The sequence below is a fragment of the Eleginops maclovinus genome, chromosome 17 (assembly GCF_036324505.1).
Source record: "Eleginops maclovinus isolate JMC-PN-2008 ecotype Puerto Natales chromosome 17, JC_Emac_rtc_rv5, whole genome shotgun sequence".
Classification (NCBI taxonomy): Eukaryota; Metazoa; Chordata; class Actinopteri; order Perciformes; family Eleginopidae; genus Eleginops; species Eleginops maclovinus.
The window spans coordinates 6,247,953-6,267,017 of NC_086365.1; the positions used below are offsets into that span (position 1 = coordinate 6,247,953).

Here is a 19,065-nt window from a genome sequence, read left to right on the forward strand (position 1 = left end):
AAAATTGGTGCTCATAACGAGGTAATGAAAGAGATTTGCCAAAATAAAACGTGTTCTGTGTGTTGTGTTATTTGATGCTAGGCGATTCCAAGTAGTTTAACCAGGAAAAGGATGTTTAAACTTTCTAACATTAAATATATTTAGCATAAATATTTAGTAAGTCATACAGTTAAACGCCTAGAGTGGTGTGTCATCTTTATTCATTACTACTGTGGTCCGATGAACGGAAGCACATTTTTTTGGCGGATTAATTGCATATAAAATCAGATCAAATATGCAAATGGCCATAAATGCAGAGCTTCTTGGTCATGGATAAATGAGACAAGACGAGCAAGTCGGAGAAAGATTTCAACTTTAACAAAAAATGTGCATTATGCAGGAATCTCATGAAGAGATTATTAAAAAAAGTTTGGAGTGAAACAACTGAGTAAACTCAAGTTCCTGGAGTTCTGTGATTAGGAAGAATTTACTTATTTTTGTAATACACATTTTTGTTCTGCTGGCAACCCTCCAATTCTTCCCTCAGTTACATGGAAAAGTGTTCTTGAAATGCGGCAAACTTTATAAAAAAGTAAACAAGTATTATATTTACCTACTTGTCCTTTTCCAGGCTTGGCGTGCTGCCACTATAAATAAAATCTGTTGTTTTTTTTCTTGTCAACAGGGCTTGAAGCTTTTAAATCTGACGCTCCTCTAGCACATTTGTCAACCTCATAGATGGATCTCCCCTGCACCTGGTTCCCAGAACAAAGCCGCTGCCCTGTAGGACATCATGTGGACGAATGAAAGATGGAGGGGACGTAGACCCGGCTGAACCAGGCGAATGAGGTCAGCTCCAGGTCTGGGGCCGGTGTATGTGTTGTTGTTTGTGTGTGAGGTAGTAGATTGAGGTGGGAGGTGAGTTTGGAGAGGAGGGTTGAGGTATTTTGCCTTTGGACCAGAAACAGAGAGCTGTGCAACACATCAAAGCTCCTGCAGCCACAGATGGCTAATAGCAGGATCAGACTGAAGCTTTCTGCTGATGATGCAGCACTTCAGTGGGCACAGGTAGAGGGGGGGCTTCATCGGACTAACACATGGAAGACACTAAGAGGTGTTTCCAGAGAGGAAATGGTGGCTTGTTGGAAAAGACCATTTTCGTATGATACGATAAGATATGAATGATTGCATAAAATAGTTGTATAATGGCACCTCCTATAGACCATTTGAAAGAGACACATTAAGAAAAGCTTAGGTGGACAGAGATGTGGAACGGCTTCTAAATGGTGTGGGGAAAAAGAAATCACAAGATGCCAAAATTGAAAACAGCCAGGAGGAAGAGTGAAATGAACACATCTTAAAGCAGGAAATATGAGAGAAAGTGCTGCGAGAGCGGCTTGATGGAGACCTGCTATGTGATGTGTGGCTCAACAGATTTTCAGCATCAAAAAGGACGCCGCATTACGGGAAGAGTGCATCAATGTGCTGGTACCACAGAGACTTCAAAAAGGCAAAATGTTTGCAAACTGTCCTCTTTAATTACAGCATTTGCTGAATAAACTTAACATGGCAGCCAACCGGCAGTGCAAGATATTGGGAATTCTGTTATCAATGTATGGCACAGCTATGCTATCTCCAGCTTGGGTAAAAAACATACCAAAATGCTCAAGAAAAATGGCAGCAAAGCCTCTATCATAGGCAGTTAATAAATGTAAAACATAATGAACACCAGCATTCAGGTCATTAAACCCGACCTGTACACTGTTGAAACATTTCACTTGTTAGCTAACTGCTAAAGACTTGCTTGCTTGTTAGAGGAACACGGAAACCACCCTTTTTAAGTTGTTAGCTTATTGCTACAAACATGTAACATCATTTAAACAGCTAATTTAGGTTTGACATCCATTTGTTTGATGTTAATACAAAGTTAGTGATGTGGCTTTTGGAATGTGTGAATGCTGCTGGAATATTAGGACCTTTTCATTCGTACTATTTTGCTAACAGGAATTAGCTTAGCCGTTGTGTAGCCGCTGTATCAGCTTAAACTTTTAACAGATATTTCAAATTTGTTGACAATTTTGGGTATTAATGATAATCCTACAATTTTCTGAATGAAAGTCTCTTTTAGTCAGGAATTGGAACTACAATAAGGAAGAATTTGGGTCTCTATGTATTATGTAGACAAAAAGATGAGGATTGTTTCCAGAGCGGTATGAATAATAAAACCCACACATATCCATTACAGTACATGATATTATTTTCACTTCACTGCTTTCACCCCTAATTCATTCATGTTACCTTGCTAGCACTATTAATAGAAGACATTTCATTAAAAGCATATCAAACACGGTGGATTGGTGGCAACAGATCAATGTTAAACCACATGAGGGGGTTTGGATGCTCAATGCAGTAAACAGCTGGGAACGAGAAAGCCATCTTTCAAAAAACATTCCATCTCTCAGCTTGTGACTGGATTTGTGCTTCGTCTTTTCCATGACAATGCTCAAGCTTTGACTTTCTGTATCAGATTTCAAAACAACATCTGGAGGGAGGGGGGGGGGCCCAGCTTGAACCTGCCTTTCTTTCTTTTTTGTGCGTCCGTCTTTGTGAGTGTCAAGCAGTGACAAAGCCAACCAAATCCAAATCTCTCCCTTGTTAAAATCTCACACTTCTTTCTCTGCCCCAATCCTCTCAAAGCTGTCTACCGCGGAGCAAAGTGCCTTGTTAGATCAGATCTGTGTCTGCTTCTCCTGCAATATCCCTGCCGCACAAAGTCTGGATTATACAATTAAACTCTACATCTTTGCATTTCAAAGCATAAGCCCTCATTCAAGGCACAAACATACACTAGACAAGATTTAAGAAAATGAGCAAAACAACTTAGAGAACGCCTGCACAAGACATGAGAGGGAATTTGGATGCTACTCAGAAATGCACACAGCTGTTAATTAGTTTGTCATAGTTTTGTGTCTATAAGCCTCTCTGCTTTTCTCTTTCAGGTTATTTACTTTGAATCTGACTTTCCTGTCCTCTGCCACCTCATTCATTCGTCTCATTAGCTGTCAGCGCTCAAAAGCTTTCCCTGCTTCAAGGCTTTTCCTTCGGAGCAGACTCGCTCTGGTTGCTTTGCTCATTCACTCACATCCTCAGGACCAGTCAGTGACAGCAAATAGCCCGGGCTCTGCCTCGCTACTCTGCCACAGCGCTGCCATAAAAAGCAATAGCTCAGTTGTTATGTCCAAAAGTAAAGTCTTGATTTCCTTCGCCGTGAATGGCTTTTTGCTGGCTTGTTATGGGGAAATAGGGACCACCCAAAGGAGTCGTAACAAGTCCAATTGTCATAACTAACGGTTACATCTTAAGTCTCACATACGTTTTGCCATAGAACTACACTGGCTGGTCTGGACACAATTTATTTGATACAGCAATTTTGACTTGGCTTGCATGGGCAAAAGAACACAGTCGTGGGAAAATGTAAGAGCTGCATATGGCTCTCTGTCTCAAGTAGAGATGCATTTAACAGCAATACAGCTTGTTAAAGATAAGGGGGGAGAAGTGGAGGAGAACAGATGGGACAAGATGCAAATTACTTTAGAGCTATTGTAGATCGCCCTCTGTCAGTGAACAAAAAAATGACCAACAGACTTCAGATTTTGTATGTCATTAAATATTGTCTATACTGCCATCAGTGCATGTCACCTTATTTGCCGATGTGAGAAAATAGGGCTATGCCGGTCGATGCCAATGTCTGCGGCCAATGCATCAGTGCCTCCTTAGTCTACAGGAATCAGTATGCTTTAAACAAAGTCTTTGTCAGACTGCAGAAACTCTAATGTCTTTAATGGACAACTTTTGAAAAGTTTTAAACTTCTTTGAAACAGACAAGTCTTGTTGTGAATTTTTTAGAAAACTAACAAACTGATTGGATCGCAAGCCTTTTAGAATATTCTGTCTCTGAGGGCCTCTGTTGCTGTGTTTTAGTTCAGATTCTAAGTGAATTATCATTTCCTCTTTAATATTTTGGAAAATTGACACCATTCTCATATCTGCCTGTGAAATAGGGAGTCAGCAGAGGGTAGGCTTAGTTTTGCAAAAGAAGATCTCAGCAGCCTTGTAGCTAGCTCATTTCTAAAGATCACTAGGCAACAAAAAAAGTTCTGGTTTAACAGTGGGTTATGTGATGGACTATTTCTTGATAGTCCAAAGTGACTTCCTGGTCTCAATTTGCGGTACGAAGAGTTTAAAAGGTGCTGATTGGCCGATGCTAGAATAGAGCCAGTCTACCTACTTCTCCATGCTTCAACCCTTTATGCTAAGCTAAGCTAACTGTCTGCTGGCTGTAGCTTTGTGTTTATTGTACAGACAATAATCTCATATACCTCTTAGCAAGACAGTGAAATAGCCTATTTTCCCAAAATGTTGAGCTAAGTCTTTGTTCTTGCTGCACTGCCCCTGGCACAGGATGTAAACAGACAATAGGTGTGTAGATGTATCTACCACTTTTGTGTTTGGGGTATAATTGGATAGGCTACATTAAATCTGTGTTAATATTTAGAGTTTGTTCCCGGGAAATCTCTGCCATATCAGCAAATTAATAGGAAGGAAGGATAAAATGCTTGAGATCAGGGCATCCTCATGTCCCCTCTGTGCTTTAAAATCATGATAGTGTGAGAGTTGGCTGCCTTCACACCTCCCCTTATGTAAAAAAACAGGCTGCTAGATTTTTTAATTCTTCGATAATCCAAATGGATTTTATGTGCAATTGAAGCATAAGCTTCTCTTTAACTTTTGCCTTTAGCATCTCATTAAACTGCCCTTAAAAAATGGGGATTGGGAAGGAAACGGAAAACAATGAAGGACGTGACTTAACACCAAATTTGGAATCGGTTCAATTAAATCCTCAAACGGTTAAAGCCTTTTTTTCCAGTATAATCTTTCGGCTGTGCCCCAACTTTGCGGTCTCACCCAGACTGTGAAAAAGTACTACCCTAGATGTGTCTCTCCTCCCCAGCAGTCATTTCTGTTATTATTATCTCCCCCTGCTCTCTATCCGTCAATCTTGCCTACTCATAACTTATTCCATTATGTCCTTCTGATTCCTTCCCGCTCTAACTCCCTAAACCCCTCCCATCCCTTTTCACTTTCTTTGTCTTTCTCTCATTTTCCGTCAATTGCCCTCGCTTTAATCCTCCCTCTTGGTGATAGGATCCTCAAGGTCAATTTCCTGTTATAATCAACGCCTCAGATATAATTAAAAAATCCACTACTCCAAAAAAAGCAGTGACCCAGCCTCGAGCACAGCGGCGTCAGGATAAACCCTGCAGAAGCACAAGCAGGTCAGGAACCTGCATCTGCTTTGGTGGAGGTTATGTTCGGTCATTACGCCTCTTTGGCCATGATGTTAGGTTGTTTGTTTGTTTGTTTATCATCATTTGTCCTCTACTTGTCACGCCTCTCTGCTGACCCCTGGGTTGTGTTCAGGGCCCTCTAGCAATAACCGTTCTGACCCCAACAACCAAAGACATCACACCACAGCCTTACTCATTACACACATGTGTGGTAGCGCCACAGACGATGGTTCTACACAAGCCTGCATAGATTTTTCCATGAATGCGTGCAAGCATGTATGTTTGTGAATAGAGAGAATGAGGCCACCAGTGGGGTTGAATAGATTGTTCTCTCTGTTGATACTCCCAAGTGCTCAGGGGATCACTGACCCTGGCAGTTAGTTGGCAAGCCAAGGGCCCCCATTGATCATTTCTCACACGGTAAACAAACCTCCATGCAGGCTTGCCATCATCCCTTGCAGCATCTACGATCCAGCGTCAGGCTCAGAGGCACAGAGGGGCAACACTGGGCCCATAATCCTGCATTACCCGACTGAGGTTTGCTTTGAACTGATAAAAGTTTACTGCTTTATAAAATAAATCACAACATTTATTAAATCAGAAGGCGTTATCAGCACAGAGCAGCCTCTGAATCCCAATCAAATTTTATTTTCAACAGATGATAAATGGTATTAGGTTGGAAGTACAGATTATATAGTTATATATTTCTCAAAAATCGGTTCAGGTCAATGAAGGTAACAATATTAAGTTTCTGGAGCTCTGTTTACTCTCCACAGAGTATGCTCTGCTCTACAGCAACCTGTGAGGTTAAAAAGTTGGATTTCATGCCAATTTTAACAGAATAATTGAATGATTTTTATCCAGTGAACCTGCGTCACGTCTGATGAAAACCCCTTGAATTCAGAGAAATTCCAGGGGCATGGTTGCAATGCTGAATGAATGACCCCGATGCTTCTCCTCGGGGGGCTCCCATTGTTCAACAAACTGAAGCCATTTTTCAACCTTCCCACCTACAGGTAGGCAAACTCCACTCTGAAGACACTACACTTTGTCAAACACATACATATTTAATTAAGTTCAACACAAAGGCAGTAAATCCAAAAGGGCTCCGTCTTCCACTTCTATCTATAAGGACGTATAAGCATTAAAGTTTTGTGAAACTTTCTAAAGATCGTAAAAGAACTTGAGATAAACACCACACTCTGTATAATTAAACTCCAGTAATTAAGACCATGCTATCAGTTATCCTTGACAGCATGATCCAGACAAAGCAGCTATATTATCTTTGTTTTGTGTCTATTTCAGGCACGGAGAAAAATATAGTTTCTCTATTTTCCAAAGTTTCCTGATTGTAAATGAGGTGACATGGTTCTTTGTATGCTCAATTGCTTCCTGGGTTGCTTTTTCCCCCCCCCTCACAGCGATGTCTCCCAGAGATGAGAAGGAATCAGCCTCTCAGGGAGAGACCAGCCGCTGTTCCATTCACATTATTTGCACTCGCTACTCTTTCGCGTTGACAACATAATTACCAAAGCCGAGGCCCTGTGCAATTAAAAGCCAGTGGCTGCTGACAGGGAGGGCTTGAGTAGAGCGAACACGGCGGGATGAGACAGGATCTCAACAGAAGTGTCTCTTAGGGGGGAAATGTCCCTGTTTTTCCACGATGCTGACAGGAGCGCAGGACCAACATAAGGTTTGACCATCGCAGCAGGCCTTGAAATAACAAAGATGATGCCCCTTCTACCATGAATCTCTTTATCAGCTCATGGGGGATTGTGGAAAGGGTGTTTTATTGCATGTTTAGATGAAAGTACTCATAGAACATTTACAGATTTGAGGATCAAGGGTTGCCCTCTTGGATATTTGCTGCAGGATCCTATTCAAGTACATAACCAAATAAGTCAGTAATGGGAAAGGGGTTAGGATGGATTTATGATTAAAGGGTCACACTGGACTTAACGGCGGCTACGTTCAACAAAAAAATACCACTTGTAGACAGCACTATCTGCCATAGGTCAGTCTGAGCTGCTTGTGTTTTGTCCCACTCGTTTCTGGCTCTGATAGACATTATTGTTAAAAAAAGATATTAGGGAAGTTGCAGAAATGCTCTCACTTCCAGCAAAGCCATGTTGACTGCAAAGCTTCTGTTCACCCCAACACAGTCTTTGGGGACTCCAAGAATAAACTTGAAACAACCATCATAGCAAAATGGTAACATATTTCTTCTGATAAACACAAAGGTAATAGTTATGTAACTAATATCATCTGAAACAAAGTTAATTTGCATACTCCAAATATTAGCATAATGCAAAAAATAGCCCTTATGACGATATCTGTGTCTGTCTCCTTGTCTGCCCTGTGCTGTATACACAGCAGCAGGGTATTCTACGGTTCAAATGACTCAACTACCAACCTATGCCCCTATGAGGTGGAGAGCTACATGGATAATAATGCACATAAACACAAATGCACAATACACTAAGGCTCACACTGAGCCAGGTCTTCCAGTGAGTGCATGAATGCATGGCCAGAGGGAAATTACTGTCACCTACGATGCGTGTTAGCTCTGAATAATTGTCTGCCTGCATCTATTTTTATGGTAATATGTGCAGCCCTTCAGTGCATTCAGCATAAATCAAATATATCATTTTTCACTTTTTAATGAAGAAAAATTACCAACTTGTAGCCGCGCAGCTTGTTAGACAAACAAAATTACTGGAGTTCCTGTTGGGCAACATGGCACCAACCTTACCAAATGAGCCCTCCATCACACGTGATCAATAATTGTCAACCCTCGTTCCATTTTGAGAGTACAGCTTTTTAACTAGTCCAAACCTTGCATTGTTCTGCCAAGCCCTGTGCTACAGCTACACATTAATCTGCAGTTTTCTGACAACAGTATTGTATTTTACAAATGATTTAACTGCAAACTCATTTGTTTTTCAGGTGCATGGAAAGTAAAAGATTAAATACTTACCATTTGTGGACAAAATAGGCACTGCATACCACGATCATATTGGTAGCGCCCAGGACTAATTACAAAGTAAGACATGCATGCAATGCTGAAACCCTGTATCAGATCACTAGCTGTTATTAGAGTTAATTAACTTCCATGCAGTTTCACAATTATACAATGTCAAAATATGAAACAATCAGCCCAGAAATAATGACATTTAGAATATTTCAACCCTTGAGCACTTTCTGGTAGGAATTTAATAGCATTTTCATTAGTGAGTTTATTTGTTCATTGGCAGTTTTTGCAGAAATAAGATGTCGGTTTGATTCTGAAAAAGCGGAGAATGGTACTTTGGTTTGTTTAACAGCTTAAGAAATAAAAAGGAAGGCATTGAGGCATTAAAAAAAGGAAAATGTTGCCACTGCCACGGTACTTAATCATCCTCAATAGAGACAACAACTACTTTCTTGTAGCTTGTTAACTGTTGTCAGTTGGCCTTTTGCTTTGCATGCATTTTTGTTCTTCTCTAAGCTGTCATGGCTTTACTAACTTGCAGCAGAATCTTGTAATAAGACTAAAGATGATGTGCATAACCTCAAGCTTTCTTTCCAAACTAACATCCCCATTGAAATCCACAACAGATCATACACATGGACTTCCAATAAAGCTTATTTTTTTTAAACCAGTGGGTGCCTCTAGATACATCTATTTAGAAAAGTGCCATCACAAAGCAACAATGTGTCATGATCCTTGTTTCGTATCTGTCATGTCCTTGTGTTGTGTTTTATTTTGAAATGTTTTCCCCACTTCTGCCATGTTAAGCTTCACTTCCTGTCTGCGTTTCCCTCCTGTGCCTGATGTGTCATTGTGTTCACCTGTTGCCCCTGTGTTTCTCCTCCCCCTTCCAGCTGTCTCTGGTCTTGTGATTACCCCTTGTGTATTTAGTCCTTGTTTCCCTTTTGTCTGTTGGTCGGTCGTCCTCATTTCTTCCCTGATCCCTTCCATGTTACTTGCCTGTTCCTGTCGCCCTTCATGTCTGTAGCTAAGTGTTTTTCATGTCCTGTGTTCCCCTTGATTCGTGTTTTCATCGACAGCTTTTGAATAAAGCTCGCTTTTTGTTTTTGACCCTTACCTGCTTCCCCTTGATTTACTGCACTTGGGTCCAGTTTCCCCAACCCTGACACAATGGGGGCCACAGCAGTCAGCTCAGCATCAGTTCAGTCTGTAACATGATGCCTGCTGCTACTTATCGAATAGTTTTTGTTTACTACAGAAGTCCTGATGTACACAGCAACCAATGAGCTGCCCTGTGGAGTTAATAGAAGTGAGCATGGTCCTCTGAAAAGTATACTGAAGTATATCTTGTAGCGATGTTTGTGAAGATGATGAAGAAGTCTCCGGAGACACCAGCTTGTAAATAATAAGGTTTATTACAACAGCATTAATACACCACAATACAAAGTTTACATTTAAAATGATGAAATGTCAAATAGTCACAGGGAGATATACATAATGATCACCTGTATTCGATTACCTCTATCTCATTTTACAGCTGGTGCTACAGGTTGTGCCAAAATCATAAACCTGCCCTTTTTTTTCAAAAGTTCATTTATTCAGGAATGTTTTGCTGCAGGAGCAATCTCACCACAGACCGTTTACCTGCATGCAAAGTCTGCGATCACATTATTACGACATGCTATACTCGGAATACAATCAGACTACAAATCAAATACTTCAAATTACTTTAATACTTCAATGGTAAGCAATACAGTTGAGTTTGATAAATTAAGAAGTATCCAAAATTAATAATTCATGTGTCAATACTGCAAAGCAATACTAAGTGCCTTCAGCTACGCTATACTCTATGCTACAGTAAGACCTATACAGTCTATGGCTAACACACATTAGTGTGTTTACACAACACACAAAGTACACATGAAGCTGACATGAATGTAGTTCATTTTGAAGATCTTTGGACAATAGACACCTTTGAATTCTAATTGTACGTTTCATGAAAATGCATCCAAGTGTCTTGGTTCCAAAGTCTTGGACGCACTGTTAGCTAAAAATCCCCTAATAAAGACAGAACAACCAACATATTAGCTCCTAAAATGCTAGCTTCCCCTTTAACACCTGGTTATCCTTCTCTAACACCTGCCAGCACAACACTGCAGACGTTTTTTCAGCTCTCCTTTCACTTTTTCCTTCTTAGTCATCACCTGAAAGCCACCTGTTCCCTCTCCACTGTTCTGATGTCAGCACTACCCAGTGACCTTTGAAAGTCTTATTCAAAGCACCAGGTTGTTTTTTAAAAGTGCCAACATCTGTGAAGGGGTGACAGCTACTGTATGTCTTCTGTCACCAAATCTTCAGCAATAAATCACTTTTATGTCAAAACATATCAGGGTGATTGAAATTGATTAACGGTATATATATATTTCCAAAGGCCTGAATCGGGGTTATGTGACGCTAACTGAGTATTTATTTTTCCATTTGTTCAGGGCCAAATTGCCTAGCTGTTTGAGGAATGAAAGCAATTTAAAACAAATGACCAATAGAGGTGCACCTAATAACATATTGATTTTGAAATTAAGATATCTGCCACCACAATTTAAGTGTCATTTCTTGGGAATGTTCTGGGAGTAAATGCGGCAGGGTTAGGGGTAAGAAAATCCCATGGCTCATCTTTTTCTACAACCAGTGCAATTTGCCACAATTTTCAGTCGTCACAGGAAATGCTATCTCTTCATTTAGTCATCTTAAATTCTATTTTGAACACCACCTCCTCCGCATTCTCCGGATGCTATCTTGTTCTTCACTTTCCTTTTACATTTATTGTAAAAGCACAGAGCAGTGATCATTTACAGATCGAAGCCATTTCGGTGTAAAGAGCCACTGGTCTCAGAAGCGAGGAGAGGGAAGTCAAATGTATCTTTCTGCCACCCACTCCTCACATAAAAGTCAAATGTTGGCATCCTCTGCCTCTATAGCCTCCATCCCATTTGTCCTGAGCGCCGTTCAGGTTTCAATGCAATTTGTTTGTACATGATTCTGGGAAATAGCTGTTGGAGCGGTGATAGTAGGGCTAAATGGCCTACTTGTAGTGATGGATCTGACGTGTATAAGTCAGAGTGTGCATGGGTGGGGAGGGCTGATGGTCATAAGGTTTAATCAGCACCATACGTCTTGCAGAATGGAAAAAGGGCTGATCCCGTATTAGCTTTAATAACCTCTTCACTGTTCACAACTCTGCACAATACTGACACGTCCCCACAATTACGCTTCACGATAATAAGAACTTCATTTGACAGACAAAGCAAAAGCAGAAAAACAAGGCAAAACCTAAGGGCCAAACCAAAGCAAAACTAAATTAAGGTAGCATTACCATAATAGAGGTCATCGGTTTGAGCAAGGGTGCATTTGCCATTTAATCAACGTTCAAATGCTAATTTCAGCATGCATTCGTTTCCGAAAAATCCCCAGGATAAATGATCTACACTACAGAACAAATCTGAAAAAAGCAAAACAGAAACCTGCTGTTCAGTGTTGCCTTCCACTTCCGCGTGATAGCCAGATGGTGGGACCATGAGGAATTAATGTGAAGTTATTTTGGACATCGATAATCTCAAAAGGAGAAGGATGGTTGGGAAAATAGTATCTCATCCCTTCTGCCAGTGTCAGCCTCAGTGGAAGCGTTGTGGGTAAAAGTTAACAAAGCAGTAGGCAGAGAAGAGGAAACAAAGTCCTTCACAAGTGTTGTTAATATAAAGGTCAGCCGTACTGCAGCTCCAGCTCCTATTGGACCCAATTAGTTTCTGCAGTGATCAATACGGGAAATTTGAGAGAGGATCCTCTGTCAGCAGCCCTCAGAAGTTTAATCTGATGTTTTTCAAATATCTCACCAGCCCTAAAGAGATCATTTTGTTCATTAATCTCAAAGACCAAAATGAGACGGTAAACTGACTCATCATTTCTGGTTGTTCCGTCTTATTTTATTATCTGGATCCGTTACTCCACGGTCACAGATTTCCTGAGTGATTAGTTGTAATGTCAAGCACAATAAAATGATGGATTTTTCAACTTTATGGAAGCAAAGATTAAAACAGACTTTTCTGCACCAAGTCATTATCTGTCGTAAGAGTCACGATTCCCAAGGAGAGACATTCATTTATTTGAGTGTACGTCCAATTTAGATGTCCTTAATCCAGGCAATCACTGGCTGTTTCCCAATCACACACCACATACTACTCCGAGATGGTTTTTAGTGGGTCTTGTTAACAAAATTGTGAAAAATCAAAAAAGTCAGCACACATTCTGAAATGCTTGATTTTGAAGTTTGGTGTTGGCTAATCCCCCACAATGCAATTCACAAAAGAATAATGGGAGCTGCAACTTTTGACAACAAATTGTGGATTAGGGTGAGTCAATTTCAAGAAAATCCTAAGCGTATTATCTTGAAAAAATATATATAAAACCTTTTAAAAATCATTACAGTTATATCGTAGAGGCATTGGTAAAGGTCATCAGTTTCTGCATTGTACTTTCTCAGCATGGTTTCTCCAAGGAGTGTTGGGCTATAGGGTAAATGACCTTAAAACCCATACAGTTTTTCTCTTATCGTATTTTCTACGAACAGATTGCTATGAAGACCAAATAAGCACTGGTCCACTTGTTGCATACTTTTCTGACTTGAGCACAGTATTCGATTGCATTTTTCAACCAAAGTAGTTTTTGTAATTCAAGGTCAGGAGACAAAAACGTAATCGTATAGGTCTCGTCTGAACAATATAGCTGAAAATGTACCTGCACTGGTCCAGGTGGAGAATATTTAAAGAGAAGAAAACAAAGAAAGTCTCAGAAATTAATTAACAATTGGTATATAATTGTCCAGCAGACTTGAAAAAATATGGAAAGTGGACTGCTACTTGGAGAGGTCCCAGTTCACCTCCTAGGCCCTGCTGTGGTGCCCTTGAGCAAGGCACCGGACACCTCCAATCCCCCCTCCCCATTGCTCCCCGGGCGCTGCACAATAGCTGCCCACTGCTCCTAGTACTAGGATGGGTTAAATGCAGAGGACCAATTTCACTGTGTGTGCTCTGCTGTGTGCATGTATGTGACCAATAAAGAGGGTTTCATCCTCCGATTCTATCTATCTAAAAGTGATGAGGAGCTTTGTAAGCCACCAGCCCTTTCTATTAAACACTCTTAAGCCTCAGGGCTAATAACAAGAGCAAACCCTATGAAACAATGTGGTTAAAAATGAAATTCATTTTGCATAAAACAATGGTGAAATATTTTCATCCAGAGCTAAAACCAACCCAATCATTTTATGTGCATCACAACAAACCCAAGCTTCCGTGGGAAGCAAATGTGCCATAAAGCAGCTGACTGGAATTTTGTTTCCAAACATTTAATTTCCACAACGCATAACCTCAAAAGAACCTTAAGATATCCAACTGAAGTCATTTTTTATTTTACCTCTACTACTTTAAAGTACACACTGCCATTGATATTCATAGTGTGCAGTAAATGCTAAAAGGTACTGGAAAGGGTAATAGAGTTCACACAATCCGTCCTTCTAAAAAGATTGCAACTGAATTGCAACTAAATTAGCCTCCAAGCCTTGAGGAAAATCTCAGCTCTCAGTTAAAGAACAAAAGGAAAATGAGGGTGCACAGGTATTTGCACTGCTGTCACTTTCCACAAAGACCATTAAAGCGAGAAAATACTTTACTTCCTGCTTTTAATTTCTACACCTCAAGCCTCTGCCATCAGTTGGGCTTGATGTTGTAATTTCAGCCTGCCATTCGGTAGACTGCTACTGCACACATGATGTGTCGGCATTGTGGTTCCCTTTCCATCGGCCAGTAAAGGAGAGAGAAGATGGATGCAAACAAGCATAATCAGTCCCCCTGAGAAGCTTTTGCTGATGGGTTAAACAAGTGCCCTTGCTGCCAGCAGCCATTAACCACTGCAGCTAGTGCCAGCTCTGACAGAGCATGGGGATGTTTAGGACTCAGAGTTAATTTGGAAAAAGCCCTATAATTGGCTGCGATCTGTCTGACAGCTTTGAGTGGAGGTCCATGGGGCCTCTATATATCGATGAATCTTCCTGAATTGAAACCCCGCTACCTTCTGCTGGCAGCGTGGGGTCTGCTTCATAAATCTAATGGTCATTGCTTATTCTCAAGTCTTTAAAACTTAGAAGAAACTGTATGCCCAAAGAAGGTTGGGAAAAAGTTGAGTAATGATGGTAGAAACTGATTCTGCTTCTCACTTATTACCTCAGTAAAGGTGTTCATAATGAGTGTATGGACCATACACTCTCAATTGCTAGTTTCGAGACTTATTCAGAACAGTATGATAAAGCAGAGTATGCTTTGGAGCCTTAACCCCATAAACAAGATGTTGACAACCGAACACGCAGCTTTTAAACAGTTGTCTACAAACCAATGGGTGTCATTTTATACAGTCTATTAACAAGACCCTAATTAACCCCAGACTCAAACACTCTGGGGCAACTCCCACTACTCAACTGGGAATGACCTCCCATCTACCAGCCTCAGTAATAATCCTGCTCTCTGTTTTTCATAATTCTTCACTACGCCTCAGTGCCAAGCTGCTCCCATGATTCTTAGCTTCCCTTTGTATTCCTTGAAAATACATTCATATTATTGTGTGCAGGATTTATGTCCAATGCTTGCATACAGGTTATTGTAGGACGTAAACTCTCCCTGATGCAGAGAAGTGGAAAGTAAGGGTATGAAGGTCATGGTGGGAAAGGGGTGTTGCGTATTCTTAGCCAACAATTGCAAAGTCAGACTTGTAGTGGGAGGGTTCCAACATTGTTCGACGATCCAGGAAGCATTTTATTTGAGGCACGCTGACATGTTAACTATAGCCACACCATCAAACTTATAAAAAACACTTCTCTGGGTTGACCGTGGGAACTTCAATCTTGGGGAAGTCAAGCATTTCTCCCAAAGGAGTTATGTGCTTGCAGTTATCATTGTGGATAATATCAGTAACAACATAAACACCCTATGTCACTCTTGAAGGTACGCTATGTTGAAAACGGCAGATGCTCACATATGCGAATGAAGATACTACAACCATACCTCTAGAAAACCACACTATTTAGACTTTGGGAGAACTGGGAGACCAAGACAAACAATAACAAACGATAACCTTTCCCAGCTTTTAGATTCCTTAAAAATCCTAAAGTTGCCATGACGAGATAAACGGGCTAAATGGGTGTCCCATAATGACGGAGCACTTCCTCAACTATGCTGTACTTCAGACAGCTCCTGGCACGCATAACAGGACTCTGTGCAACTGGCACCTTGCCCTCGACACACAATAAAAGCGGTTCACTTTATTCACAGAATAACCATGATAAACAACACCCCACTGACTGTTTAATGACTTGATCAATGCTGTGATATACAGCCTGTCCGAGACTGCCAGGAGGATTCACTGCTGTCTTTCGTCTTCTGTATAAAACAGAAAAAATACACACATAGGCTACTGCATGTGAGCACTGATCAAGCCGTTTTCTGTTATGCCCCAGGGAAAGGGTTTTAACTTAAAGGATTTTAGTGAGATAACTCTCCGCTTTGTTGTCTATATGTTGATTTTTCACACACCAATTGCAGCGTAGGCTTTTGCTTTCATTTGTTAGAGTGTGTCCCATTTCAAGTGTGCTACTGAACTACTGTATTAAGGACTGTATCAGTGTCTGAAGGACATTAATGTGCTTACTCGGTGCACTTAATGAGGCAGCACTCTGCCACTGAGGCCACAATGGTCCTTGGTGATTAAGCTTCCGAAAGTTCTCTGTCAAGTTGTTGCATGTCCTTAAGAGTTCTCTGTCAGTTGCTAATACTTTATAGCAATTGCAAATAGTGTCTATCTCACACGGTGAAAACCACAAATATCAGAAACTTCCATAAAATAGTATGGATGATTGTGTTTGACTTTGAATTAAACATTTGATAACAAAAGTGGTATTGAGTGTGGCCCTCTTATTCAGACCTCACTGACTTCTGCCGGGACAGCAATAACAGAGTTGTACTGTCATCTAATGCCAAGATGAGATATGATCATAATGCACGGCAGATGCTGACATTAGTCAAAGGGGACGACACAAATGGAGACATCAGCCCTGTGTTAATGGAGTCGGTCTTAGCCTCAAGTGCTACCTGTGCTATTAGTCACTCGGCTCCCTCTATCACTCTGTCACAGACAAACAAACAGTGCCTTGAGAAAATAAATGAATCAATAGGAAAAACAAAGAAGATCTTTCACAGATTTCACAGCACCACGGGCCACTACAGAGCTCCTCGCACTCCATCTGAGCACTCAGAGATACTGCGTCTTCATTCATTTTGACTAAGAGAAATGGCTGTCTTTCTTTGCCTTTGTGAAAGGCTGTGGTACAGAAAGTTGGACAGGTAACTTTGCAACTGTTGTAAAGTGGGCACTTTTTTTTAAAGAACAAAAGCTACAAAAGAAGCTAACAAACACAGATGTTAGCAAACAAGTTTGTGCTTACAGATATACAGATCAGCAGAAACTAAGCATCTCATTGTAGTTGTGTTTCTGGCCTACTGAAGAATATAAGTCCCTTATTCCCTGTTCTTTAGTTCTGTTTAATTCACCAGTATGTTATTAAAGCCTATTTATCTGCTAGATGTTTGAATTCAAGCAAGTTAACTGCTAGCAAGATACAGCTAACTAGCTGTCTACCACATGGTGCTGGGCAAGTAACATGCAGTGGGGCCTTCTTAGGTAACGACTGCCTGCTTCTGCCTTAACTGGGTGGAACTAAATATGCCATTAAACAAATACAAGAGTTAAAAAAAAGATCTGTATAACAAAAAAGGTGGGAAATAATTCTCGAGGAGTGGCCCATATTAAAATATACACAGTCATTTGATCTCTGATTCATTTGAATATACATTTTCTACCTGGAAGTTCACAAGTATGCTGTTTACTCCAAATCTCACCCCACCCTCAACATGTCACAACAAAAAACAAAAATTTGGAGCAGGCACTTTCCTCCCATTCCTCAAATATCCAACTGTGGTGACAGGACTGTAACTCGGCCACTTTAGCTTGATCTTTTTTTCTTGTTGTTACCTGACAGAACTGTCTCATGACAGCCCGTTAGAGCCTGTAGCTGATGCACGTTAATGCTTGATTTTCTGAGATGCCTCTGTGCACATGATTTTTTCTGTCCCCAGTGACCATCCTATACTCCTAAATCACACGTGGATCCCCATTCAACCATGTAGCTTTACTGCAACAGTCTTCAAACATCATACAGTATAGATAAAACACTGTCTTGAAGAGTGAGCCAGACCTCATAACGGAGCTCAATGAAAAAACAAACACCCATACGTTTTTTTTACACGGAACAATAAGGATTTAAACTTTAGCCTATACAAGATCCCTTTGGTTCAACAACATCAACCCTAATGGCACACTGCATTCACCTATTGATTGGAATATCAACCTGCTAAATGTATCAGATTGTTCTTTCCCTTTGAATTGATTGAAGGAGGTGAGCATGTAGCACAGAGGTTTCAGAGGTTTATTGGAATGATGATTACCTGCAACACATTACTTACAAGAAATAATGAGCTGAATATGAAATTGATGCAAAAATCAATGGATTAGTTGTTTTGACTAAAAGGCTCCAGGATGATTAATTATGCATCAAAATGTTATCATTGCATTTTAATATGAAATAACCTCAACTACTGTATGTAGTCATATGTATTTTTCAACCATTTAGCTGCATCTTTATTAATATTTCTATTATCTGTGTAAGCAGAGAAGTTTAGTAATATAGTTTTAATAGAAATGTTTTTCTAAGTCGCTGAAACATAAAGTCACAATGCGGCGCAGGCGTGTTGTCTTCAGACAAATTACCCAGGCTTCCTGAGTGCACATCCATGGCTGGCAGCCACGCTGCATTCGACGTGCTCAGCCGTCATAACAGTAATAATGAATCCGCTTTTATATCCAATTAAAATGTTCCTAATAGCATTGTGGTTGCATCGATTTCTCTGCAAATGGCTGTTCGGCGGAGAACGTTTGCACTGAGGCATCTAGAGGGATTTGGATCTGGCTCATCGCACATTGGCTCACAGTACAAACAAAGAGGGACTGATAAGTAAATAGCCCGAAAGAGATTTATGCTTATGCATGTGTATATGAGCCTGTCAGGGAACAACTGCCTGCTTTTGAAAGTCTTCTGCAGCCTTCTATAGCTGCTCAATAGACTACGAAGACACTGATAATAACGTGAATCACCCACCCTGTCTGTTCCCAATTTTTCTCTCTCTAACTAAGCTCAGCAGAAGTAGTAACTTATTTTATTTACCTTTGATTTAACCTTTATTTCACCGGCAGGTCTCATTATTTTTTTTTTCTAGTAGAAACCTTTTGCTCAACCTGTCTCTAAACTATGATGCATAAAATGACCAGTTCACTGTTTAACCACCTATTTCAGTGTTTAATAGTATTATAACTAAACAATGGGGCATAAATCTGAGCTGCATAAGGAGGCAACACAAATTCCCCTAAATGTACACTACACTATGAAACATAAGCATGTACTGTTGGCTCTCCCTCTGATAATACATAATTTAAAAAACCCTTACTATTGCTCTCCATATATACCCTACACTATTAAATATAAGAACAAGGAAATAGCTCCTTTAGCCATGCAGCTTAAAAGAAATACAGCGCTTATTTAGAGTTGGTGCCATGTAC

At 40.4% G+C, this 19,065-nt stretch overlaps 1 protein-coding gene across 1 annotated transcript in view; it reads right to left on the reverse strand.

Moving 5' to 3' along the window:
• LOC134879369 (protein FAM180A) overlaps nt 1–19,065 on the reverse strand; it is a 136,384-nt gene that overhangs the window by 11,925 nt on the left and 105,394 nt on the right. The window lies entirely within an intron of this gene.